General features: G+C 44.6%; 1 long non-coding RNA gene across 1 annotated transcript; it reads right to left on the bottom strand.

The window, feature by feature from the left end:
* Positions 1-9094: 9094 nt before the first annotated feature.
* Positions 9095-13605, bottom strand: LOC112675810 (uncharacterized). Its single transcript, XR_003146081.3, has 2 exons — positions 13522-13605; positions 9095-9515 (listed from the first exon to the last, which is right to left on the bottom strand). It is a non-coding gene; the product is annotated as an uncharacterized LOC112675810 (long non-coding RNA).
* Positions 13606-19422: the final 5817 nt, after the last annotated feature.

Here is a 19422-nt window from a genome sequence, read left to right as displayed (position 1 = left end):
CATCCGGCCCGGGGCGAGGGGTGCGGGGGGTGCGGGTGGGGGGGCGGCAGCCGCCGTGCCCGACCCCAGGCCTGCGCCTTCCCTGCACCCTCCAGGTCCTTCCCCCGCAGCCCCCAGCCGGCCAGGTGTCATCTGGGGGCTCCCTTTCTGGAAGAGGGAAGGGAGCGTTGAGAGCAAGGCCTGGGGGGCTCCTCCTGAGACTTTCCTGCTAGTGCGGGTGGGGGGTGGTGTCTGGGGCTCTGTCTTCTGTGTGAGCTTCTCCCCCGGGGAGGGACAGTCAAAGCCTTCAGGAACGCAGGACCCGGTCGGCCTAGGTGTGCTGGGCCTGCTGTGTGGCCATACGGCAAAGGGCGGGCTGTGTGTAGGTGGCTGGGCGGGAGTCGAAGGAAAGGGAACTTTGAGTTTAGACCGAGGCACCGTGGTCCTCGCTCTCTACAGCCAGGAGCCGTGCGACCTCCTCGACAAGTAACTTAGCTTCAGTATCTTTAAATCCAGGGGGTGGATGATCCCTGCCGTGCCTCCAAATCTAACTCCCTGTCATTATTCTTGCACTGATTTTAGGGAGTCGGCCTCTTTCCATGTTTGGGTACTCGGATACCAGGTTGCCAAAACGCTGGCCGAGTGTTATCCCAGCTAAGTCATTGTATCCACAGCCTTAGCTCTGAGGAGGGATCAGGTCCAGCTGTGTAGAGTGAGCTCTGCTCGGAGGCAGATGGATTTCCCCTCCATCTCTCGCTCCTCCCTGCCCCCAAGGGGAGGGGAGGGAAGCCTATTCTTTTCTAGAACTTTGGTGGGAGGAGAAGAAAGGGGGCCGCCCTAGGGCCCTGTCTGACACTGGCCAAGGCGGAGTTGGTGAGGGTCTTGTTAACAGTCCCCACAGAGTAATGCACAACCTGTACTACATGGATACCGAATATTCCCCAGACGGTGTCTGAGCTGATTAGGCAGGCCAAACAACTTGTAAGTCCTTCAGAGAATGATCAAGTTCCTCTCCAGGATTTTATCGGGTTTCTTCCACTAACCCGACTGCCCAGGCGGGAAGAAATACCCTGACCTAATGGTCAGAACGTTAGACCCGCGTGCACAGGACCTGGTGGCACAGAAATTCACCAGGATCCTTTAATCACCTTCTGTCAACCCAGCCACTGGAGCACAGAAAAGGTTCAAGCCCTCCGGGCAATATGCATCTTCATGGGCCACAGGGAACTGACTCCATAGCCTGGGGCTCAGTGCAGGGGGCAAGAGTAGGGACTCAGGAGTTGGACCGTACGTTTTCAAATGCCCTGGCCAGGTTACAACTTCTTTAAGCCTCCATTTCCTCTTCTGTAAAAGTAAGTGTAAAAAGTCTTCCTTTTAAGGGTTGTCACAAGGATGAAAATGAGATAAAGAGTGAAAAGCATTTGTCTCGCGCATAGCGAAGTGCTTGGTCGATAGGGGCTGTTTGGGTGGCAGACAGCAAATCATTTCTCCTCTCTGGGACTCAATTTTCTCATCTATGAAACCAGGCTACTGAACTAGTGAAACTCCTGGAGAGATCATCTATTACTGACTTTTCTCCACTGTGCCTAATATAGCAGAGGAACTCGTTACAGTTTCCTTAAATGTCTGGTGCTACAGACAATTCATTAAACACATAGTTGGTGAGCACCTGCTATGTACTAGGCAGGCACTAAGCTCTGGGATTCCAAAATGAGTAAGACATGTTCATGCCCTCCAGGTGTTCAGCATGAGCAGGGGCACAAGAATTCAGAGGAGGAAGATCTAGAAAGGACCACAGGTCATAGCCGTCAGAGAAACACTTTCCTGAAAAGTGGTGGCTTTAAAAAAAAAAAAAAAAAAGATTTTATTTATTCATGAGAGACACGCACACAGAGGCAGAGACATAGGCAGAGGGAGAAGCAGGATCCCCACGGGGAACCTGTTGTAGGACTCCGTTTCAGAATCCCAGGATCCAGCCCTGAGCCAAAAGCAGACCCTCAAACACTAAGCCACCCAGGAATCCCAAAGTGGTAGTTTTTAAACTGATTTTAGAGGAAGGGTAGCAGTTAGAGAGGAGGGTATTGAATAAGCCCAAAAAAGAACAAGGAATGTTTGACAGTAGTTGGACAGAAGGTTTATTTGGGGGTGAACTGGGACATGAGACTGGAAAGATAGATGAGGGGGCATATGGAACTTGATTCTGGGTTCACACATTCAGGTCTTCTCGTGTGGGTTGAAGCCACTCACTTCTGTTCCCCCCTCTGCCCTTCCCACCTAAGTCTGTGTTCAGAGGAGGAAGACTGTGTCCAAGTGTGGCAATAGAGCTGCATAGAACCAACTTTTAAAAATCCTGTAGTACCACATCATTGATCTCTAGACTGGTGAGCTAACATAGCAGGTCCCTGGGCTCAGTCATTTCCATTTCACCACTGTTGAGTTTGCCCCATAAACAGCCTGACAGCCAGATCCTACCCAGCTTAATGGACTGTACCATTCATGGCTTCTCTGTCATCAAGAGCTAGGACAAGCAAACATCATGACTTTTTTTTTTTTTTCAAACATCATGACTGTACTGGGCAGGTCTTCTGGTGGCTGGAGAGGATCAAGAGGATTGGGCTAGACAGTCATGTACTACCGTGTATATGCCTGTTCCCAGCAGATTGGCCATGACACAAAGATCCATAGGCTAACCAGGGACCTAGGTTGCAGGCCACTCAGCTTCTCTCTTACTGTACTTGGAATGAAGGAACATGGAAAATATGAATCATTAGCTGTGGCTGCTGAAACAAAAGTGGTTTGCAGTCTTGGGCTGGAGATGCCTTGAATGAGGGTGATTAAGGCCATTGAGGCATATTTGGGCTTTCTCTCCAATCAAGGTCTTGGTAGGCTTGCACATCCCCACCCAGCTAAGTTAGTTGTGGTCACTGATTTGTTTTGGCCAAGGAAATGTGAGCGGAATTGACATAAGGTGGACACTTGAAGAGCACATGCCTCCTCATTTCTTTTTTTTAAAGACTGTCACTGCTCTGTCATTCTGGGTTCCCAAGTTGCTATGATAAGAGGAATTCCTCCTCTCTCCCAACTAACCCTTGGTGAACAAGTAGCTTGAGTGAGATATAAACCTTTGCTACTTTAGGCCACTGAGATCGGAGTCTCCTGGGGCATAACTAGCTTCTCTTGATGCATCCTCTAAATTATGAGGAAGCAGAGAAATTTGGTTATGGAGAAAGAATGGAACAGACATATCAAGATAAACAGACCATTGAGAGAAAGCGACTGGGAGAATCTGATCACATTTCAGTTCAAGGGTCCTTATAATAACTCTCCTTCTTTCCTGGGGTACATGAGAGAATCTGTGTTCTTTGGAAGTAAAAAAGCTGACCAAATCATGCTGGTGTAGAAGCTTGCACAAGATCCTTGGCCCCAAGCTTCTGTGTGGACACTAAGAACGTCCGCAGAATTTCCAGATTTCTCCAGAGCTTGGTATCAGTCATTTCTCAGTAAATGTTTGCTGAATGACTGTTTATTGGCTATTAGTCACATGAGTAAGTAGGAGACACAATACCGGGAAGGAAAGATAACAAAACTAGGTGCAAAAGATTTATTTCCATTGAATACATGGACTCCATGGTTTATTTTTGGAAGAATAAATATCATTATTGTGATAGAGTAGGACCGATGTCCCTCAAATATTTATGGAACACTGTGGTGTGCAGGGCATTTAACTAAAGTTTACAAAGTCAGGGAAGGTAGATAAGAGACATGGATTTTTTTCCTCCAGGAAAATATGTATGTTGCCGATAAAAAAACCCTCTCTCTGGGGGGTTATTTATTTATTTATTTATTTATTTATTTATTTTTGGTAGGCGATGTCTATTTTTATTTTATTTTATTATTTTATTGGAGTTCGATTTTCCAACATATAGTGTAACACCCAGTGCTCATCCCATCAAGTGCCCCCCTCAGTGCCCGTCACCCAGTCACCCCATCCCCCCTGCCCACTTCCCCTTCTACCACCCCTTGTTCGTTTCCCAGAGTTAGGAGTCTCTCATGTTTTGTCACCCTCTCTGATATTTCCCACTCATTTTCTCTCCTTTCTCTGGGAATCATTTAATGTGTATTTCCAATGATGTTACTACCATTTTCCCAAATGCTATCTGAGCCCCCTATAGCTATGAGGATCACATATCTTAGGTTTTCTAAGAGAGCTTTAATATTACTATACTGTCCCTTTACCCCCATAAGAGCACCCATACTTGCCACGCTACATTTCCCAATATTTGGTCAAAAAAAGAGAGTTAACATAAGCAAAGCTTGCTACCGGGACACCTTTAACAGGAACACTTACTTGGATATGTACATGTGGGTTTGTTTATCTAAAAACACAATATAAAACAAAAACCTCATTACCTAATAGTCACACCTTGTTTCACAGCAATAGCTCTACCTGTGTATGGCGACTGCCCTAGAGTCAACAGTGCTGACTCAAGCAATTAAGGGAAAGTGAAGAATCTATAATTAACCCGAGAGACAATTGCTTCTTCTACTGGATTTTGGAATGCAGCGTGTTATTATGCTCATGGCTCATTGTCTCACGGAACAAGATACAGCATGTTCTTCTCATCCACAGGGGAGGGAGTGTTTTTTCTCAAGGGCTTGTGATGCTACCACCAAGGACCCAAGGAGAACATGCTCTGCTTCCAGGAGGGGTTCAAGCTCTGTGGATGCTTCCTTCCTTGTTGAGTGAACTCTGAGAGGCCCTCTGAGTGCACTCACTACCTGGAGGGCTTGCATAGGCAAGATGGTTCTCCCAGGATGAGAAAAGGCATATGGCTTTTCCTGCCTTACATCTTCTCTTCTAAAAACTCTGTATAGGATTAATCAAGCCTGACTTGTGGAATTTAGCAGTCTCCAGCACGGCAATATTCCCTATGTCTGTACAGTTTAAAAAGCACTTTCATGTTTATCATCTCCTTACAGCTTATGACAGCATCAGGATAAGGACTTTTATTCCCATTCTACAGATTAGAATATCAGGATCACCCAGCTGGGAGGTGGCAGTGCAGGAACAAGAACATGGATGTCTCAGCTCCCAGCAATGGTGCTCTTTCCATTAACCCTTCCCCAGCCATGTTTATATGAATATTCAATGTCATATTTCAAAGCAACACATTACAAGATGAAGAGAGAACAGAGGGCCACCAGAGGTCCTTTCTGCTTATGACCATGGTTAACAAGTGACAGTAACGAGGCTGGGACTAAAAGGGTGTGTTATGTTTTATGGGCCAGTCTCCGTACAGCAGCCCCAGCTCCTGCACCTCAGTCGCTGGGAGAACCTGGTGAGGAGGTGTGGCTGGGCCCAGGAGACCTTTCCCGCTCTCACGTTTATGGCTCAGGATGGGACAGGAAGGACATCTTCATGAAGAGAGAGAGGCAGGTACATTAATTTTGTTCCTAGTAGCTTCAGGGAAGAGTTGGAGGTAATCGTTAGGAATCGACACCTACTTCTCTCAAAACCCTTGGGTTGACAAAGGAATGAGCCATCGCTCAATCCAAGTAGTATGTTTGGGGGGAAACGAAGACAAAATATGCGGCCAGGACAGCAGCTAGTGCTTCCTCAAGCCCCAGACTGTGCAGAAAAAAGCATCAACAGACTTTGCAGTCCAGAGACTTCAGCCAGCCTCAAGGGCCACATTTCAGCTTCGGAATGGTTTTAATCATTACTTCCCGGCAAACCCCGCATTCTTTTCGTATTGGATGCCACCTGTTCATTTTTATATTTTTATACTTGGTTCTCAAGTTTCCACTGATGTCCTTAACAGGAACATATGTGAAAGTGACCCTTGCAGCCTCCCGAGTGGCAGGCAGAACTCTACTCTTACTTTGCAGACCGGGAAATCTGATGCAAAAAGTACCTGTGGAGGTGGGCAAGCCAGTGCCTCCTGCCCTAGCTGACGTCTAGCTACCACTCATCCAGGTTCTCTGAGGGCCGCTGTATTAGGCATGCTCAAACCTGGGATCTCTAAAATTTTTTGTTCCTGTGACTTGGCCATACTCATTGCCAACAGTTTAATTTTCAGTTGAGATTATTTGGTTTGGAGGCCTATGGGTGGGCCCAGTTACTGAAAAGAAGCAGCGGACTTCCTTGTTTTTTAAGGACCCTTTCTTTTTTTTTTTTTTTGTTAAGATTTCATTTATTTATTTATGAGAGACACAGAGAGAGAGAGAGAGAGAGGGAGAAAGAGAGAGGCAGAGACACAGGCAGAGGGAGAAGCAGGCTTCATGCAGGAAGCCCGACATGAGACTCGATCCTGAGACTCCAGGATCACACCCTGGGCTGAAGGCAGGTGCTAAACCACTGAGCAACTCAGGCATCCCTGTAAGGACCCTTTCTTGACTGACTAGCAAAACCCTTCTCCCCAAGCACTTTCTACTGGGCCCCTGGCTTCTCCTTAAGAGAGCCCATTTTCTTAATTTAATAGAAATCACTATTTCTCAGTAGAAATGCTTCTTTGAGTGTATGTTCTCCAGAGGACCATTTCCACCTCAGTAACTTCAATAGAGGAAAGAGCCAGACCTTTCTTACTGCTTGAGATGGAGGAAACTCTGTTCTTTTTCTGAGGTGCTGCCGCTTGAGGAGGGAGTTCCCGCCGGCAGGCAGAGTTCCAGAAGAGGCTGGTTATTTTTAGCATGGCCTTCTTTCCTTCCCAACACCTGCCGTGATCTGTAACCCAAGGGGCTACTTAAATGCTAGCAAGATGACTGAGGACAAGGCAGCCTGAGCTAATGTCCTAAAATATCACCCATGGGAGGCTTTTCTTGCAAGAGCCATTTCCATTTCTAGCTCCATTCCTTTTCTTATTCCTCCCCAAACTACGGCTATTACAGATCCTGGCCAGATGTGTGACATATGCCTTGGGAAGAGGTTGGAGAAAACCACTGGATCTGTCTACCTTGATGGCAGCCAGTTTAGTTATAATGAGTCTACTCTTGACTCCCGTCTTCAGTTTTTCCCTACTCTTATTGCCAGACAGAGGCAACAAGACTCTCAACACATATTTCCCTGAAGCAAAATCCTCTTTTGCTATCCATGAAAATATGTGAAGATGAGAGACAAAGTCCAGCAAATGCTCTAGATCAGATGATGATGACGGAGATGCAAACATCTTTCTTATTGCAGAGAGAGCTCATTGAGCTCATTATCCCCCTAAAGATGGTGCAAGCTGGAAATAGAAATATGTTCTCAAGGAGCCTGATACATTTGTGGAGGACAGATGCATCATGGGTCATGAAGGACAATGAGGAAGTCTTAGGAGGTCTCTAATTCTGGAGTTTGACATCAGCCCATGTTATCCACCACATTCCTCAGTGCCTGTCACATGTACAGTACTGTGCTGATAAATTCTAGGGCTAGCCTGTGGGGTAAGTTCTTATGTCCATCTGTTGACATCTTGGCCTTCTCTAAATTCTCCCAGATGCCTTAGAAGGCTTGGTTATGAAGTTAAGAGCTTATTTCCAAAGGAAGTGAACCAGAACTTACATATTTAAATGGATTTTGTCCCCTTTAAAGTGGTCAGTTTTAATTCACTTGGCTAAAAAATGTAAGCAGTGAATCATACATGCAGTGATACAAGTTAGTAAAAAATAATAGGTATGCTTTATGTAATATGTATCATATATGGATACATACACAAACATAAAATAATTGTAAAGTTGCATATCAATCTGTTAACTGAATTCATTTCCTCTGAGGAGTTGGGGGGGAATAAGATTGAATATGGTGGTCAAAAGGGACTATAGCCATATATTTAAGGTTTCATTTTTATGAGTGAGATATTTTTATGAATAATATAATTAAAGTGTTAACAATCTCTTATTTTCCCTTTACCTGTCTTTCAAAATATATACATATTCTTGAGTATGTTAAGGAAAATTCTAGAGGGTTTATAATTGCCTGAATCTCTTAGAGGAAAGAATGCTAGCCAGAGCCAAACAGCAATTAAAAATCAATTAAAAAATAAAGTGGTCGAGCTCCATCAGGGCACCCAACTGTTTTTAATACCTGTTATTTGTCAGGCATAACACTGGGCACTAGAAATTAAAAATGAACAACCCAACATTGTGACCTTCCTCAAGATCTTTTATTTCTAAATCACTGCTTGTGGCAAACTCAAATTTCAAGCAATTCACTGGAATTGCCGTTAGTACTATTTTACAAGCCCCCCAATAAAATTAGTTTCATTACTCTATCATCTTGTGTCTGGACCCAAAGCAACGTGCCCTTGGCTTGATCACATCAAATTCGCCGCACCTGGTTCCTGATGACTTACGAATGTTTCCAAAACGCAACCTACCTTCAAAGGATAAAGATCTGTTTCACTAGGCAAAGTCAAAAGAATGTGCTACAGTGTCTAAGGGAATAGAGGCTCCAAACGTGGAGCTCAAGACTACTTCTGGAAAAAATTCAAATAAAAGAACATATGCACAATATTGACTATAGTTTCTTGGATGATGGGATTATGAGACATTTCTGAAATACTTTCTGTACTTTCCAAAGTTTAAAAAATGAATATGGGGGCGCCTGGCTGGCTCAGTAGGTAGAACATGTGACTCTTGATCTAGGGGTCATGAAGTCGAGCCTCACCTTGTGGGTAGAGGTTACTTAAAAAAAAAAAGGAAAAACGAATATGTTTTACTTTTATAACAATGATAAAGCAATAAATGTTTAAAAGCTCCTATAACCATAGCAGCAATGCTTTATATGTAAATATGAGGCCTCCCCAAGGAACAGTCTTGAAAGAGACAGTGCTTATAATTCTAAATAGCCTATTAGGTTACCTGTCATATTCTGCATCTTTCCTATTTCACAATCGTGGGCTATTTGTGTACTTGTCTTAATGCCTCTTCTAGCAGGAATGCTCCTTGAGTACTGTCCCTCTCCCCACCAGCACCCAGCTTAGGACTTCCACTGAGTAGTAACACGAGTAAGTATAGCAGCAGACTCTCACTAGACTGGGACTGAACAAGGCTAGGACTTGAACTCATTTCAGACAGGCACCAGAGTTCCCTTTCTTGACTGCTAGACTGCATCCTGCCTCCTAATGTTTGCCGGGAATAGGCCTGCAACATATGTTTATTAAATGAACGAATGTTCCGCGTGTGCATTAAAAAAAGTGCAGTCACATCATTAATGACAACAGGAAAGCCAACAGCCAGGATCTTCTCAGCCAAGAGAAGAGAGAAAGCAAAGCTCACTGGAGCTTGTTTTCACCTCCGCTCACTCTCTGTCAGCCTGGAAGTCTGAGCGAGGAGGGTGAGCTCATGGCTGGGAATGATGTGCTTCTCCCAGGTGTGTGGTTAGTGGGGAAGCTGCTGCTTGGGTTCTTCTCAGTCATCCACCAGATTCTTCCAAGGTATGAGTGCTGGTGATTGCTCTCTGGGTCCATCCACTCCAGCAAACCCATTGTTAGTTTGCTCCTTGGTGTGATCCTTTCTCGGTGCTTGCTGAGCCAATGGACCTGGGTCTCCTGGTACTGCTAGAGACAAATAGAAGCCAAGAGTTAAGAGCCCAGCCTTGGAGCATACTTGGTCTAGTGCAAGGCCAGGCCACACACTAGCCCTCCTGTCCCACACACCAGCCGAGAGGGTCCAGTTAAGAGATCAACATAAGGATGTAGACTGCTGTGTTTGGGGGAAGGGGGATGCCTTCTTGGGCTTGGAGCCATCCAGGCAGGAGTCTGAATGAGGATGAAGGTCCTTAATCTTTCCCAGCCTCAGTTTCTCCTGCAAACTAGAGACAATAACACCCACCTCATAAATCTGTTAGGAAGAGTAAGTGTGAGAACAGAACCACTGTGTCTGTTGCTTCCCTACTGACTTTCACATATGGAAAAATGACCAGCAAATTAATGATTTCCTATTTACTCCTTGAAACAAACAAGCTCACTGATCTTGCTATCAGATGTGCCTTCAGTAAAAGGCATTGATAAGTGAAACAGTATTTTTTTTGAGATTTTATTTATTTCAGAGAGAGCAAGCATAAGCATGAGTAGGGGGCGGGGAGGCAGAGGGAGAAGCAGACTCCCCACTGAGCAGGGAGCCCGATGCAGGAGCTCAAACCCAGGACCCTGAGATCATGACCTGAGTCGAAGGCTGACACTTAAACCGACTGAGCCACCCAGCTGCCCTGAAACTATTTCTTCTCTTATATTTTACATGGAGAAGTCAAGCATACAAACCATTGTTTATACCTTGTTTTAGGAGCTGGGAATTATTCTTTTAAAAATATAGGTTTTGGAATTAGACCAACCTGATTTTGCCATTTATTAGCTTTTGACTTTAATCAAGTCACTAAAACCTGTCTGTGCCTCAGTCTCCTCATCTGAAGAATGAGGATAAATAATGATACTCACTTCATCGGGTTGTTGTGATACTTGAACTATTTAGCAAATGTAAACCACAAGTGCCTGCCATCTAGAAAGGTTTAATAAGTACTACTTTCATAATTATTTTGAATTTATCAAAAGGTCCAAGGCATATGCTCACACATATATGTGTGTTTATTGGTCTGTGTATAAAACATTAGCCATCACACATTTGCTATTAAACACATTGCTATCACACCAATTTGGGGTTGGCTTCTTAGCATGAGCTCTTCACCCCAAACTCTTCTGAGAACAAAGCTGCTCTTCTGTGACTTGGCCTTCTGATTCCTATGCTCTTAATCACTTGCATGAAATACTAGGGAGGTGGATCCTTGAAGTCCTGCCAGAGCTGTATCAGGTAGGCTCTGGGGGCAAGTCAAGACCTGACCCTTATTTATTTTATTTTTAAATGTTGTATTGACATGTACTATACATACCGAGATGTACATAGATCATAAACAAACAACTCACTGAATTCTCACAAACTCAGCACACCTGTGTAACCAGCACCCAGATTGGGAATCAGAACATTCCAGAAGCCCCTTGTGCTCCTTCCATATACTATCTCTCTAAGGATAACCACTATCCTAATTAGCTGTTTCCTGGGTTTGAACTTCATATAAATCTGTCTCGATTATGAGCTGCTCAGTGCCTATTTGTTTCTCCTCAAAATCTACACTGTGATTAGATTTCCACCTGTTTTTGATTATTTTTTTAAAAAAATTTTATTTATTTATTCATGAGAGACACAAAGAGAGAGAGAGTAGCAGGCTCCATCCAGGGAGCCCTATGCAGGACTTGACTCTGGGACCCCGAGATCACGCCCTGAGCCAAAGGCAGAGGCTCAACCGCTGAGCCACCCAGGCGTCCTGTGTTTTTGATTATTAATTCAAGTGTCAGCAAGCTTTTATTCAGCAGCGACTACATGCAAGACGCATGTTAATTAACTAAAGCAGTGAGGCAAAAGTAATTGTGTCTTTGGAGAGTGATTTTTGCAATCTTCCTTGCATAGGGCCACCTCCCTGAGCTGTTTCTCTCCAGAATGAGGTCCAGGTTCCCCATACTCTTTTCTCTTGTCTGGCGTTCACTCTATATTCTATCCGTGGAAGTGAGTCTTTTTTGGTAAAGGTCCCAATGGAAACCTACCAGTGTGTCTGATTTCTAACTCCAGAATTCCAGGACGAGTATCTGGTTGGCCTCGCTTGGCCCACTCTTGGTTATACCAACTGTAGCTAGACAGTTAGGGAACCATCCCTGAAAAGAGGGAGTGCTGTTGAGGAAGGGGAGGGGCTTGGCTCAGGTTCTCAACAAGGACCATGGTCCAAACTAGCCCCTTGCAGCTCTGATAGTCTATGATTTCTTTTCCTTCTCATATACAGATCCTTGACCCAAAGTCCAAACTGATTTATTCACTTTCTGTACCAAATTTGAACTGGAGCACTTCAGAGAGAACAATGCTCATGGAGGACTGAGACGGATGCTCTCCAAACTCTCATTTGAGGGAGCACGTCTGGCTCTGATGCAAGGGCCAGCCACTCAGGATGGCGGCTCTTTCATCTCGCCCTGAGGATCAGCTGTGGTTTTATAGACACACATGCTCTGCAGTCTCTCCTCTGGGGGGTGGGGTGCGTGTTCTATCACAGCCAGACCTGGCCCCTAAAAACTAATTTCCTAGATGCAGGGACCACCAACTGTTTATGATGATGATGATTATTGCACAGCATTGGAATTCCTGCCCAGATGCCAAAAGTCACCCATGTGGAGGGGTGTTTGCAAAGGCGTCCTGAATCCTGCATAACCTCGTGGTCAGACTGAAGAGCATAATGCTGGGTTTATGGGTCCAGCTCTGCTTATATCATGGGTGGAACCGAGATGGGGGCAGGGAACTGTGCTCAGTTTGCTTTACAGACGAGAGCCCGTTTAATCCGTGCTGCAAATCCAAGAGGGAGACACTATTCCTACTCTTCAATTTTCTGAATATGGAAACTGGGGCAGAGAGTGGTTACGCATAACGCAAGTAAAACCTGTTACCATTAACAAAATGCTTTCTTCCCAATTATCTCATTTCATCCTCGAGACACCCCATTTTGTGGATGAACTTCTTTTGGCTCAGTTTCCCAATTTTGTATAGGTCATATGTGGCAGAGGTGGGACACAGATTCAGAGCTCTGACTTCCATCCCCTACAGCAAAGCCACAAATGACTAAGCTGCAGCGGATGGGGAAGCATGCCTTCGAATGATCCTGGTAAAACTTGGGTGTTTCAGAGACTGGTGAGTTCATATACAGAGTTTTACTGGGACGGGCATAATTTGAAGGAAGGGTTCTCTGGGAGGGAAGGACATGAGCCAGAGCCTGGGGAGAAGGAGAAACAGTGGGAATATTCTGACAGGTGGGAGCAGATGGGACAGTGTGTCAACAACCTACAGGTGGAGGTCTGTGATCTCAGAATTCCCTGACCATGTTTCTTCAGCTTCCCTGGGTGCCTGTGGTTAGGAATGGGGTGGGGGCAGGGGTGCAGCGCCATATTATTTACAAGTGCTGGGGAGGTCCAGCAACTTTCTAAAAGAAGGAACAATAAAACTTTTATAGACTGTTGCAGAGTCAGTTGCACCATAAGGTAGAGGCAGGTTGTGTATATAAGTGCTGGGAAGTTTGCAGGTCAGGGCGGGTGGGGAGCAAGCTGGTGAGGAGTGGCGGGGGGCTGTAACAGCTCTCTGGTCCCATGTTAGTTTCCACTGCTAGAAATCTGGTTTATTGGGAGGGCAGGATCCCTTTCCTGAGTCTCAGTTTCCTCATCTACAAAATGGGAGGTCATAACACCACTCAGGATTGCTGCAAGAAACCAATGAGATGTGCCAATTTGTCTCATGACATTACTTTCATTGTTATTTTATACTATTATTAAGCTTCAGTCTTCTCATGGGTGCATACCTCCCCAATTAGAAAATCACAGTCTTTGGGGGAGTAGGGGCCATGTCATCTTCTTCTTTTAATCTTTGACAGTGCCTGATAAACACACAACAAATTGTCTCAACAAACAAAATGGAAAAATTCTTAGTAAGGCATATTTATCCATGGCATGCCCGTCCTTGGGTGTAGTTTTCTAGGTGCTTTACCTTAGTTCCTGAGATTGGAATAAGCCAGGTCTCATGCTTGGCCATGAGAGAGTCCTATTACACTGGATCTTCTGCTCTAAAGAAATAGATTATTTTGGAATCAAGAACTTGAAATGTGTTTAGGTGATGATAAATTAACAATCAAGTTATTAAAAAATGAGGGTCTTGTCCTTTTCGTTGCTACAGGCTCATCAGCAGAACAGTTAATCCTTACCCCCCTCCCCAACCCCTAGGTACAGGGCACCAACCTTCCTGTTCTTGAGTCTGCACCACTTGCCCTGGGGCCTGGGGTGGAAGGCTGGTAAAAGCTTTCTGTGTGTGTGTGATTAAAAGATCAAGAGGAAAAGCATCAAGCATCAGGGCTTTTTTGGAAGGATTAGGCTCAGCTAGAAGGAAGGCTTGATTGTCCTAGAGGAGTAGGGATCAAGCTTAGGGCTTGGGTGGGGAAGAGGATGGAAGACCTTCATTCCTGAGGGAGACTTCTGGATGGGTTGGTGGATGCTTAAGAGCCATGGCCCAAACACCACAGTTAATGGAGTTTTGGCTTCTATCCCATGGCTGAGCTTGGTATGATGGTGATGGATATGCTTGTGGAGCAGCCCTCCTTTGAATGAATCCTACAAGCTTGGACCAGGGATCCTAACTAACCATGATGGACCACAACTAGAGGGCTTGCTCCTATCTTCTCAGGGTTCATGAAAGCCCTGGGGAAGGGGCAGGGAGACGCAAAACATGATCAACATGGGACTTCACACTGAGGTTGGTTTAATCGGGAACTGGAGCCTGATTTGATTTAATTCAAAAACATTTCAGCAGTAACAATTCTTACAGCTCAAGCAAGAAACAAAAATTCATGTCAGGGCAGCCCGGGTGGCTCAGCGGTTTAGCGCCGCCTTCAGCCAAGGGTATGATCCTTGAGACCTGGGATTGGGTCCCTGCAGGGAGCCTGCTTCTCCCTCTGCCTGTGTCTCTGCCTCTCTCTCTCTCTCTCTCTCTCAATCTTTCTCTGTGTGTCTCTCGTGAATAAATAAATAACATCTTTTTAAAAAAAAATCCATGTCAGTTAAGCTAACAGTGGTGAATGCTGTGTAGAGAGATTGCTATAGAAAAACTCTCCTGGACCAGAATATTGTGTGTGGAGGTTGAGAGAGGGCAGATGTTGACATGAAAGAACTCAGCATCAATCTGCAAATCTTTGGGTGATAAACTTTATTTGGTGAGTTTACTTTTGGGACGAATGCCTAGAAAATCCGGGTCTTTGATATACTTGAAAAACTAGGAGATGCTACAAAACCACAGGTAGTCTCTATGATACCATAGGAGGGAATTTGGATTTGAGGTTATCATTTCACATTGTGTTATAATTTTGTGATTCGAGTATCCAGCGTTAGGGGAAAGCAAGGATATTTTGGGAAGTGAGGGTCTTACTTTGATTCCTCTATATTTTGTTTCCATTCACTTATCTCCAGAGCTCCAACACTAAGTCCTTCTTTTGTCAGTGAAGTTTCCTGCCTTGGTTCCCCACCAGACTCTCACAATCTGGTGTCATCACTAGATTGTCATTGTCACCTGTTTGGACATTGTCTATTGCTCCAGGAATTCAGGGTCTACTAAAGGGGAAATCGTGAAGGTATGGTTAAGGAGAGACAGCTTCCCCTGCTATTTTGATATGGAAGGACTGTGTTAAAGTCCCCTATCCTAAATCAGGGTGAATTCAGATTTAGGCGCCAGTATGATGGAGGATCAGAGTTTGAAATAAGCAAGGTGAATATGGTGGGAGCTCTACTAGTGGGAAGGCAAGATGGTCTGGCTAAGAAGTTCCAAGTGCCAGGTAAGGGGGGAAGGATGTTCCTTAGGGTAGGAGCTCAAGGATATTTTATAAGGTTGAGGATGAAGAATCATAGTGGGAGGAAGTCAAAGCCAAAGGGCACCATAATGGATGTTAAATCCAAAAGGTGGCTGAGATGGAAGAGAAGAAGGAGCAAAAAGGTGAGGGGGAGTGAGGGAAAGAAGCTGAATTGAAGTCAGGACCAGATCTGTGAAGTGAGATGGTGTGCTAGGGCACCCATGACACTCAGTAGCTGCTTCATTCCCCAGAGGAGAGTGCTGATCCTCAGTGGCCAGAAGCTGAACGTTCACTCTAGTCCCTTGAGAATCTATGGAACTCATCTTCATGCCTATGTGCTTTTCTTAGCCAGCTTGCTGTCTATGCTCTGTTCTCCAAATATTTGAATCCATTTGTCTACCTGACCCTCCCTCCCCGCCCATCCCAAAGTGAGCAGGGAGAAGGAAGCACAGAGAAAGAGTCCCCTTGGCCACCAACCAGTAACAACAACAACAACAAACAGTTTTGATGGAAGATCAGAGGTTGAAATAAGCAAGCATTTCAACTCATGGTTTGTTTATGTCTCCTTGGCTTCTACTCTGAGGAATGAGATCTAGAAGTACATACTAGTCAGAGCTTTCTCCCAAAGTACCGATGAGTCTGATGTCTGCTCACTCTTTTCTCTACACTTCACCTGACAGGAGCCTCTTTAGCTGTCTCTTCTGAACACTGTACTATGTTCTGGGCTCTGGGATCAAGCTAGATCTTCAATAGGGAGAATGGCAGGGATCTGGAGCTACAGTTCTATGAATACCTACTGAGTCAGCATGGCAGCCATTCCTTTGGTAATCTGCTGTACCCGTCAGCTTTATCTAGGCCTCAGCACCGAGTGTGGGCTTCTGACTTGCTTACCATTTCTACCTTGATTCCCTAAGTCTCTGAGACTGGGTTCTTCTAGCTAACCCCCCAGTAACCTGCCTCAAAGTCTTGGTCTGAAGTCTTGGCCCGGAGTCTCAGTACCTGTCCTTTGCCTTTCCTTCAAATTATACTTGTCCATTACTTTCCTCTGTCCAGACCCTCAAGCCTGGATCTACCTGAATGTTGTGTTCTGACCAGCCACCAGGATGTCCACTGATTGTCCCCAAACTACCAGCCCACCTCTCTGGACTTCCAGGATTACCTGTCATTAAGACCATTCTTGAACACCATGCCTGCCTTGGTAGGTCTTGGCCAGTCACCTCTCTTGGATGACCTCTCCCCTGCTTTATAAGCCATGGTTGTGCTAAGAAGTTTTAAAATCAATCACTCAGCAGCCAAAAAATAATTCTTTATGGGACATAGGTTCAGGCTACATGGTTGGTGCTATGAGGGCAAAGTTCCTCAAACAAGTGACACGTAAGAGGCAACAAATGTCAGTTTGTAGCAATATGAGACGTAATCTGAAATTATCTTCATTTAACCTTTTGGAAGAACTATTTGATGAATGTATTAGTTAGATATTGCTGCATAACAAATTACCTCAAAGTATAATAGCTTAAAACAAGAATAAATACTTATCTGTCACAGTTTCTAAGGATTGGCTATTAAGAAGTGGTCAAGCTGGGCAAGTGGCTTGGAGGTTCTCATTAGCTTGTAGTCAGGATGTCAGCTAGACTGCAGTTATCTGAAGGCTTGGCTGGAGCTGAAGGATTTGCTTCCAAAGTAGGGCATACCTGGCAGTTTGGTGCTGGATTCTGAAAGAACACCACATTTATTCCCATGAGCCTGTTTGTGACTTCATAAATGTCCCCATGACAAGATGGCTGGCTTCCTTCCGAGCAGGTCATCTAAGAGACCAAGGATGAAGAGGTAGTGTGTTTTTTGACCTAAGCTTGGAAGTCACAGACTGGCACTTCTACCATATTCTATTGGTCACATAGGTCAGAATCAATGTGGTAGGGACAACATCCCATAACAGGCGAGGATCATTGGCGGGCCATCTTGGAGACTCTTCATCATATTAAAAAGCCATTCAGCTTAAAGACCAGAAAGAGAATCAATTTTATATATTAAAAAGATAATGGTATTTGTTTAATGCTTTATATCCAGTGCTGGAATAGTGCCTAGCATATAGTAGGTACTCAATAAACGTTTAGTGAACACATGATTGCATGAACAATATACATTGCTTTCAGGAAGTGCTTTGTAGTTTATAAAGTACTACTCTCGATCTTATACAATTTGATCCTCACCACTGTGAGGTAGGTAAGGATAGTATTATTAATATTATTTTATAGAAGCATTAATAGTATTATTAATATACTTTCTTTATGATACATAAAGTATCATCCTATCAGATGAGACATGGTCCCGAACCTATTGCTCTTTCCCCCATGCTCCACTCATCTATACAATTAGGATGTGACCCCTGTTTATTTGTTTATTCATTTTTTAAAAGATTTTATTCATTTATTCATGAGACACACACACACACAGAGAGAGAGAGAGAGAGAGAGAGAGAGAGAGAGGCAGAGACACAGGCAGAGGGAGAAACATGCTCCATGCAGGGAGCCCGACGTGGGACTCTATCCCGGTTCTCCAGGATCATGCCCTGGGCTGAAGGCGGCACTAAACTGCTGAGCCACCTGGGCTGCCCATGACCCCTGTTTCATAGGCTTTGTCCATGAGCATGGGCTGTGAGGTGGGTATCTTAAAGTAGAGGTGAAATGACCCTGCAGACGCTGGGTCAACCCCCTTTTCTGGTTGATGGGGTCATTTGCTGTGAAACTGGAGACACTTAGGCCAGTCACTTACATGGGCTTTTCCAGGTCAATTCCAAACATTTTGCCAGGTGCAAACTGTCTCTCTGTGACACAAATTATAGAAGATGGTCACCCCCTCTTAACAACATTTGCAGACACCCTGACAATGTAGCTACAAGTGTGCTGTGAAGCAGTAAGAGCTCTCAGGATAGGTGCTAGGTCCAGCTGATTTCCTTGGTCTCACAGGAGAAATCTCCCTTCCATGATACCTAAAGTTATTGATATTTTCAGCATTTGCCAACAGTTGCATTTTTTCTTTTCAGGTTTGTGTCATAGATGGGCTATGTAAAATATAAATATTAAAACTGGTATTTAAAAAAAACTGGGATTTTTTTTCCTTAAAGAAACTAGTTTTTCTTTAGCTAAATAACTGAGAGAAAATCAGATAAAAAATGAACAGATTATGAAATCAATGAAATGGGCATAAGTTATTCTGATATCAAGAAACGCATTTTAACAACTGAAATTTCTGTGTCGGAGACAATTTTTCTTTAAGAAGAAGTACATTTTTTTTTTTAATTTTTATTTATTTATGATAGTCACAGAGAGAGAGAGAGAGAGGCAGAGACACAGGCAGAGGGAGAAACAGGCTCCATGCACCGGGAGCCTGATGTGGGATTCGATCCTGCGTCTCCAGGATCGCGCCCTGGGCCAAAGGCAGGCGCCAAACCGCTGCGCCACCCAGGGATCCCAAGAAGAAGTACATTTTGAAGATAAGTAACAAATAGGGTCATCGACTGGTGACAATCCCATCTTTAGGAAGGGGTTCATCTGGGTGAAGGGAGGTTCCCCCTGGAAGATAGTCTTCTTCTCAGCCAAGGTGTATGCAATGCAGCTCCTAACAGTCTTGGCCAGGTGGAGACCCCATGTGAGCCTGGGGTTCTTGCAGGCTTATGACCACCTAGCTCCTCCTATGACCTATGCGACCCAGCCTCTCTTTAATGAGCTAGTTAGGGGTTCTTGGGCATGAGCAAATAAAAAGAAACCCAGAAGAATCATTCTGTATGTAGTTAAAGTAAATATTTGCTCCCCCTCATTCCCTTATCCTTCTCCAGTTTCACAAGAATCTTTGTCTCTGGATTAGTTCAGCTGAAGTTAGTTTTCTTACCATCTGTAAGGAGGATTTTCCATTTTTTCCAACAAGAAAATAATCCTTGGGCCAAAGGAACTGTGAAAATGTTTAGTCTCCAGACAGGCATGCAGAACCCCTGCAACTCAACTTTGGAGAGTGCCATTATGTCATTTATGAAATGACCTCTCTTGCTTTTCCTCTGT

Source organism: Canis lupus, chromosome 30, assembly GCF_003254725.2.
Source record: "Canis lupus dingo isolate Sandy chromosome 30, ASM325472v2, whole genome shotgun sequence".
NCBI classification, from domain to species: domain Eukaryota; kingdom Metazoa; phylum Chordata; class Mammalia; order Carnivora; family Canidae; genus Canis; species Canis lupus.
Note: the sequence above shows the minus strand (reverse complement) of the source record. Positions and strands in the feature narration are given on the sequence as shown.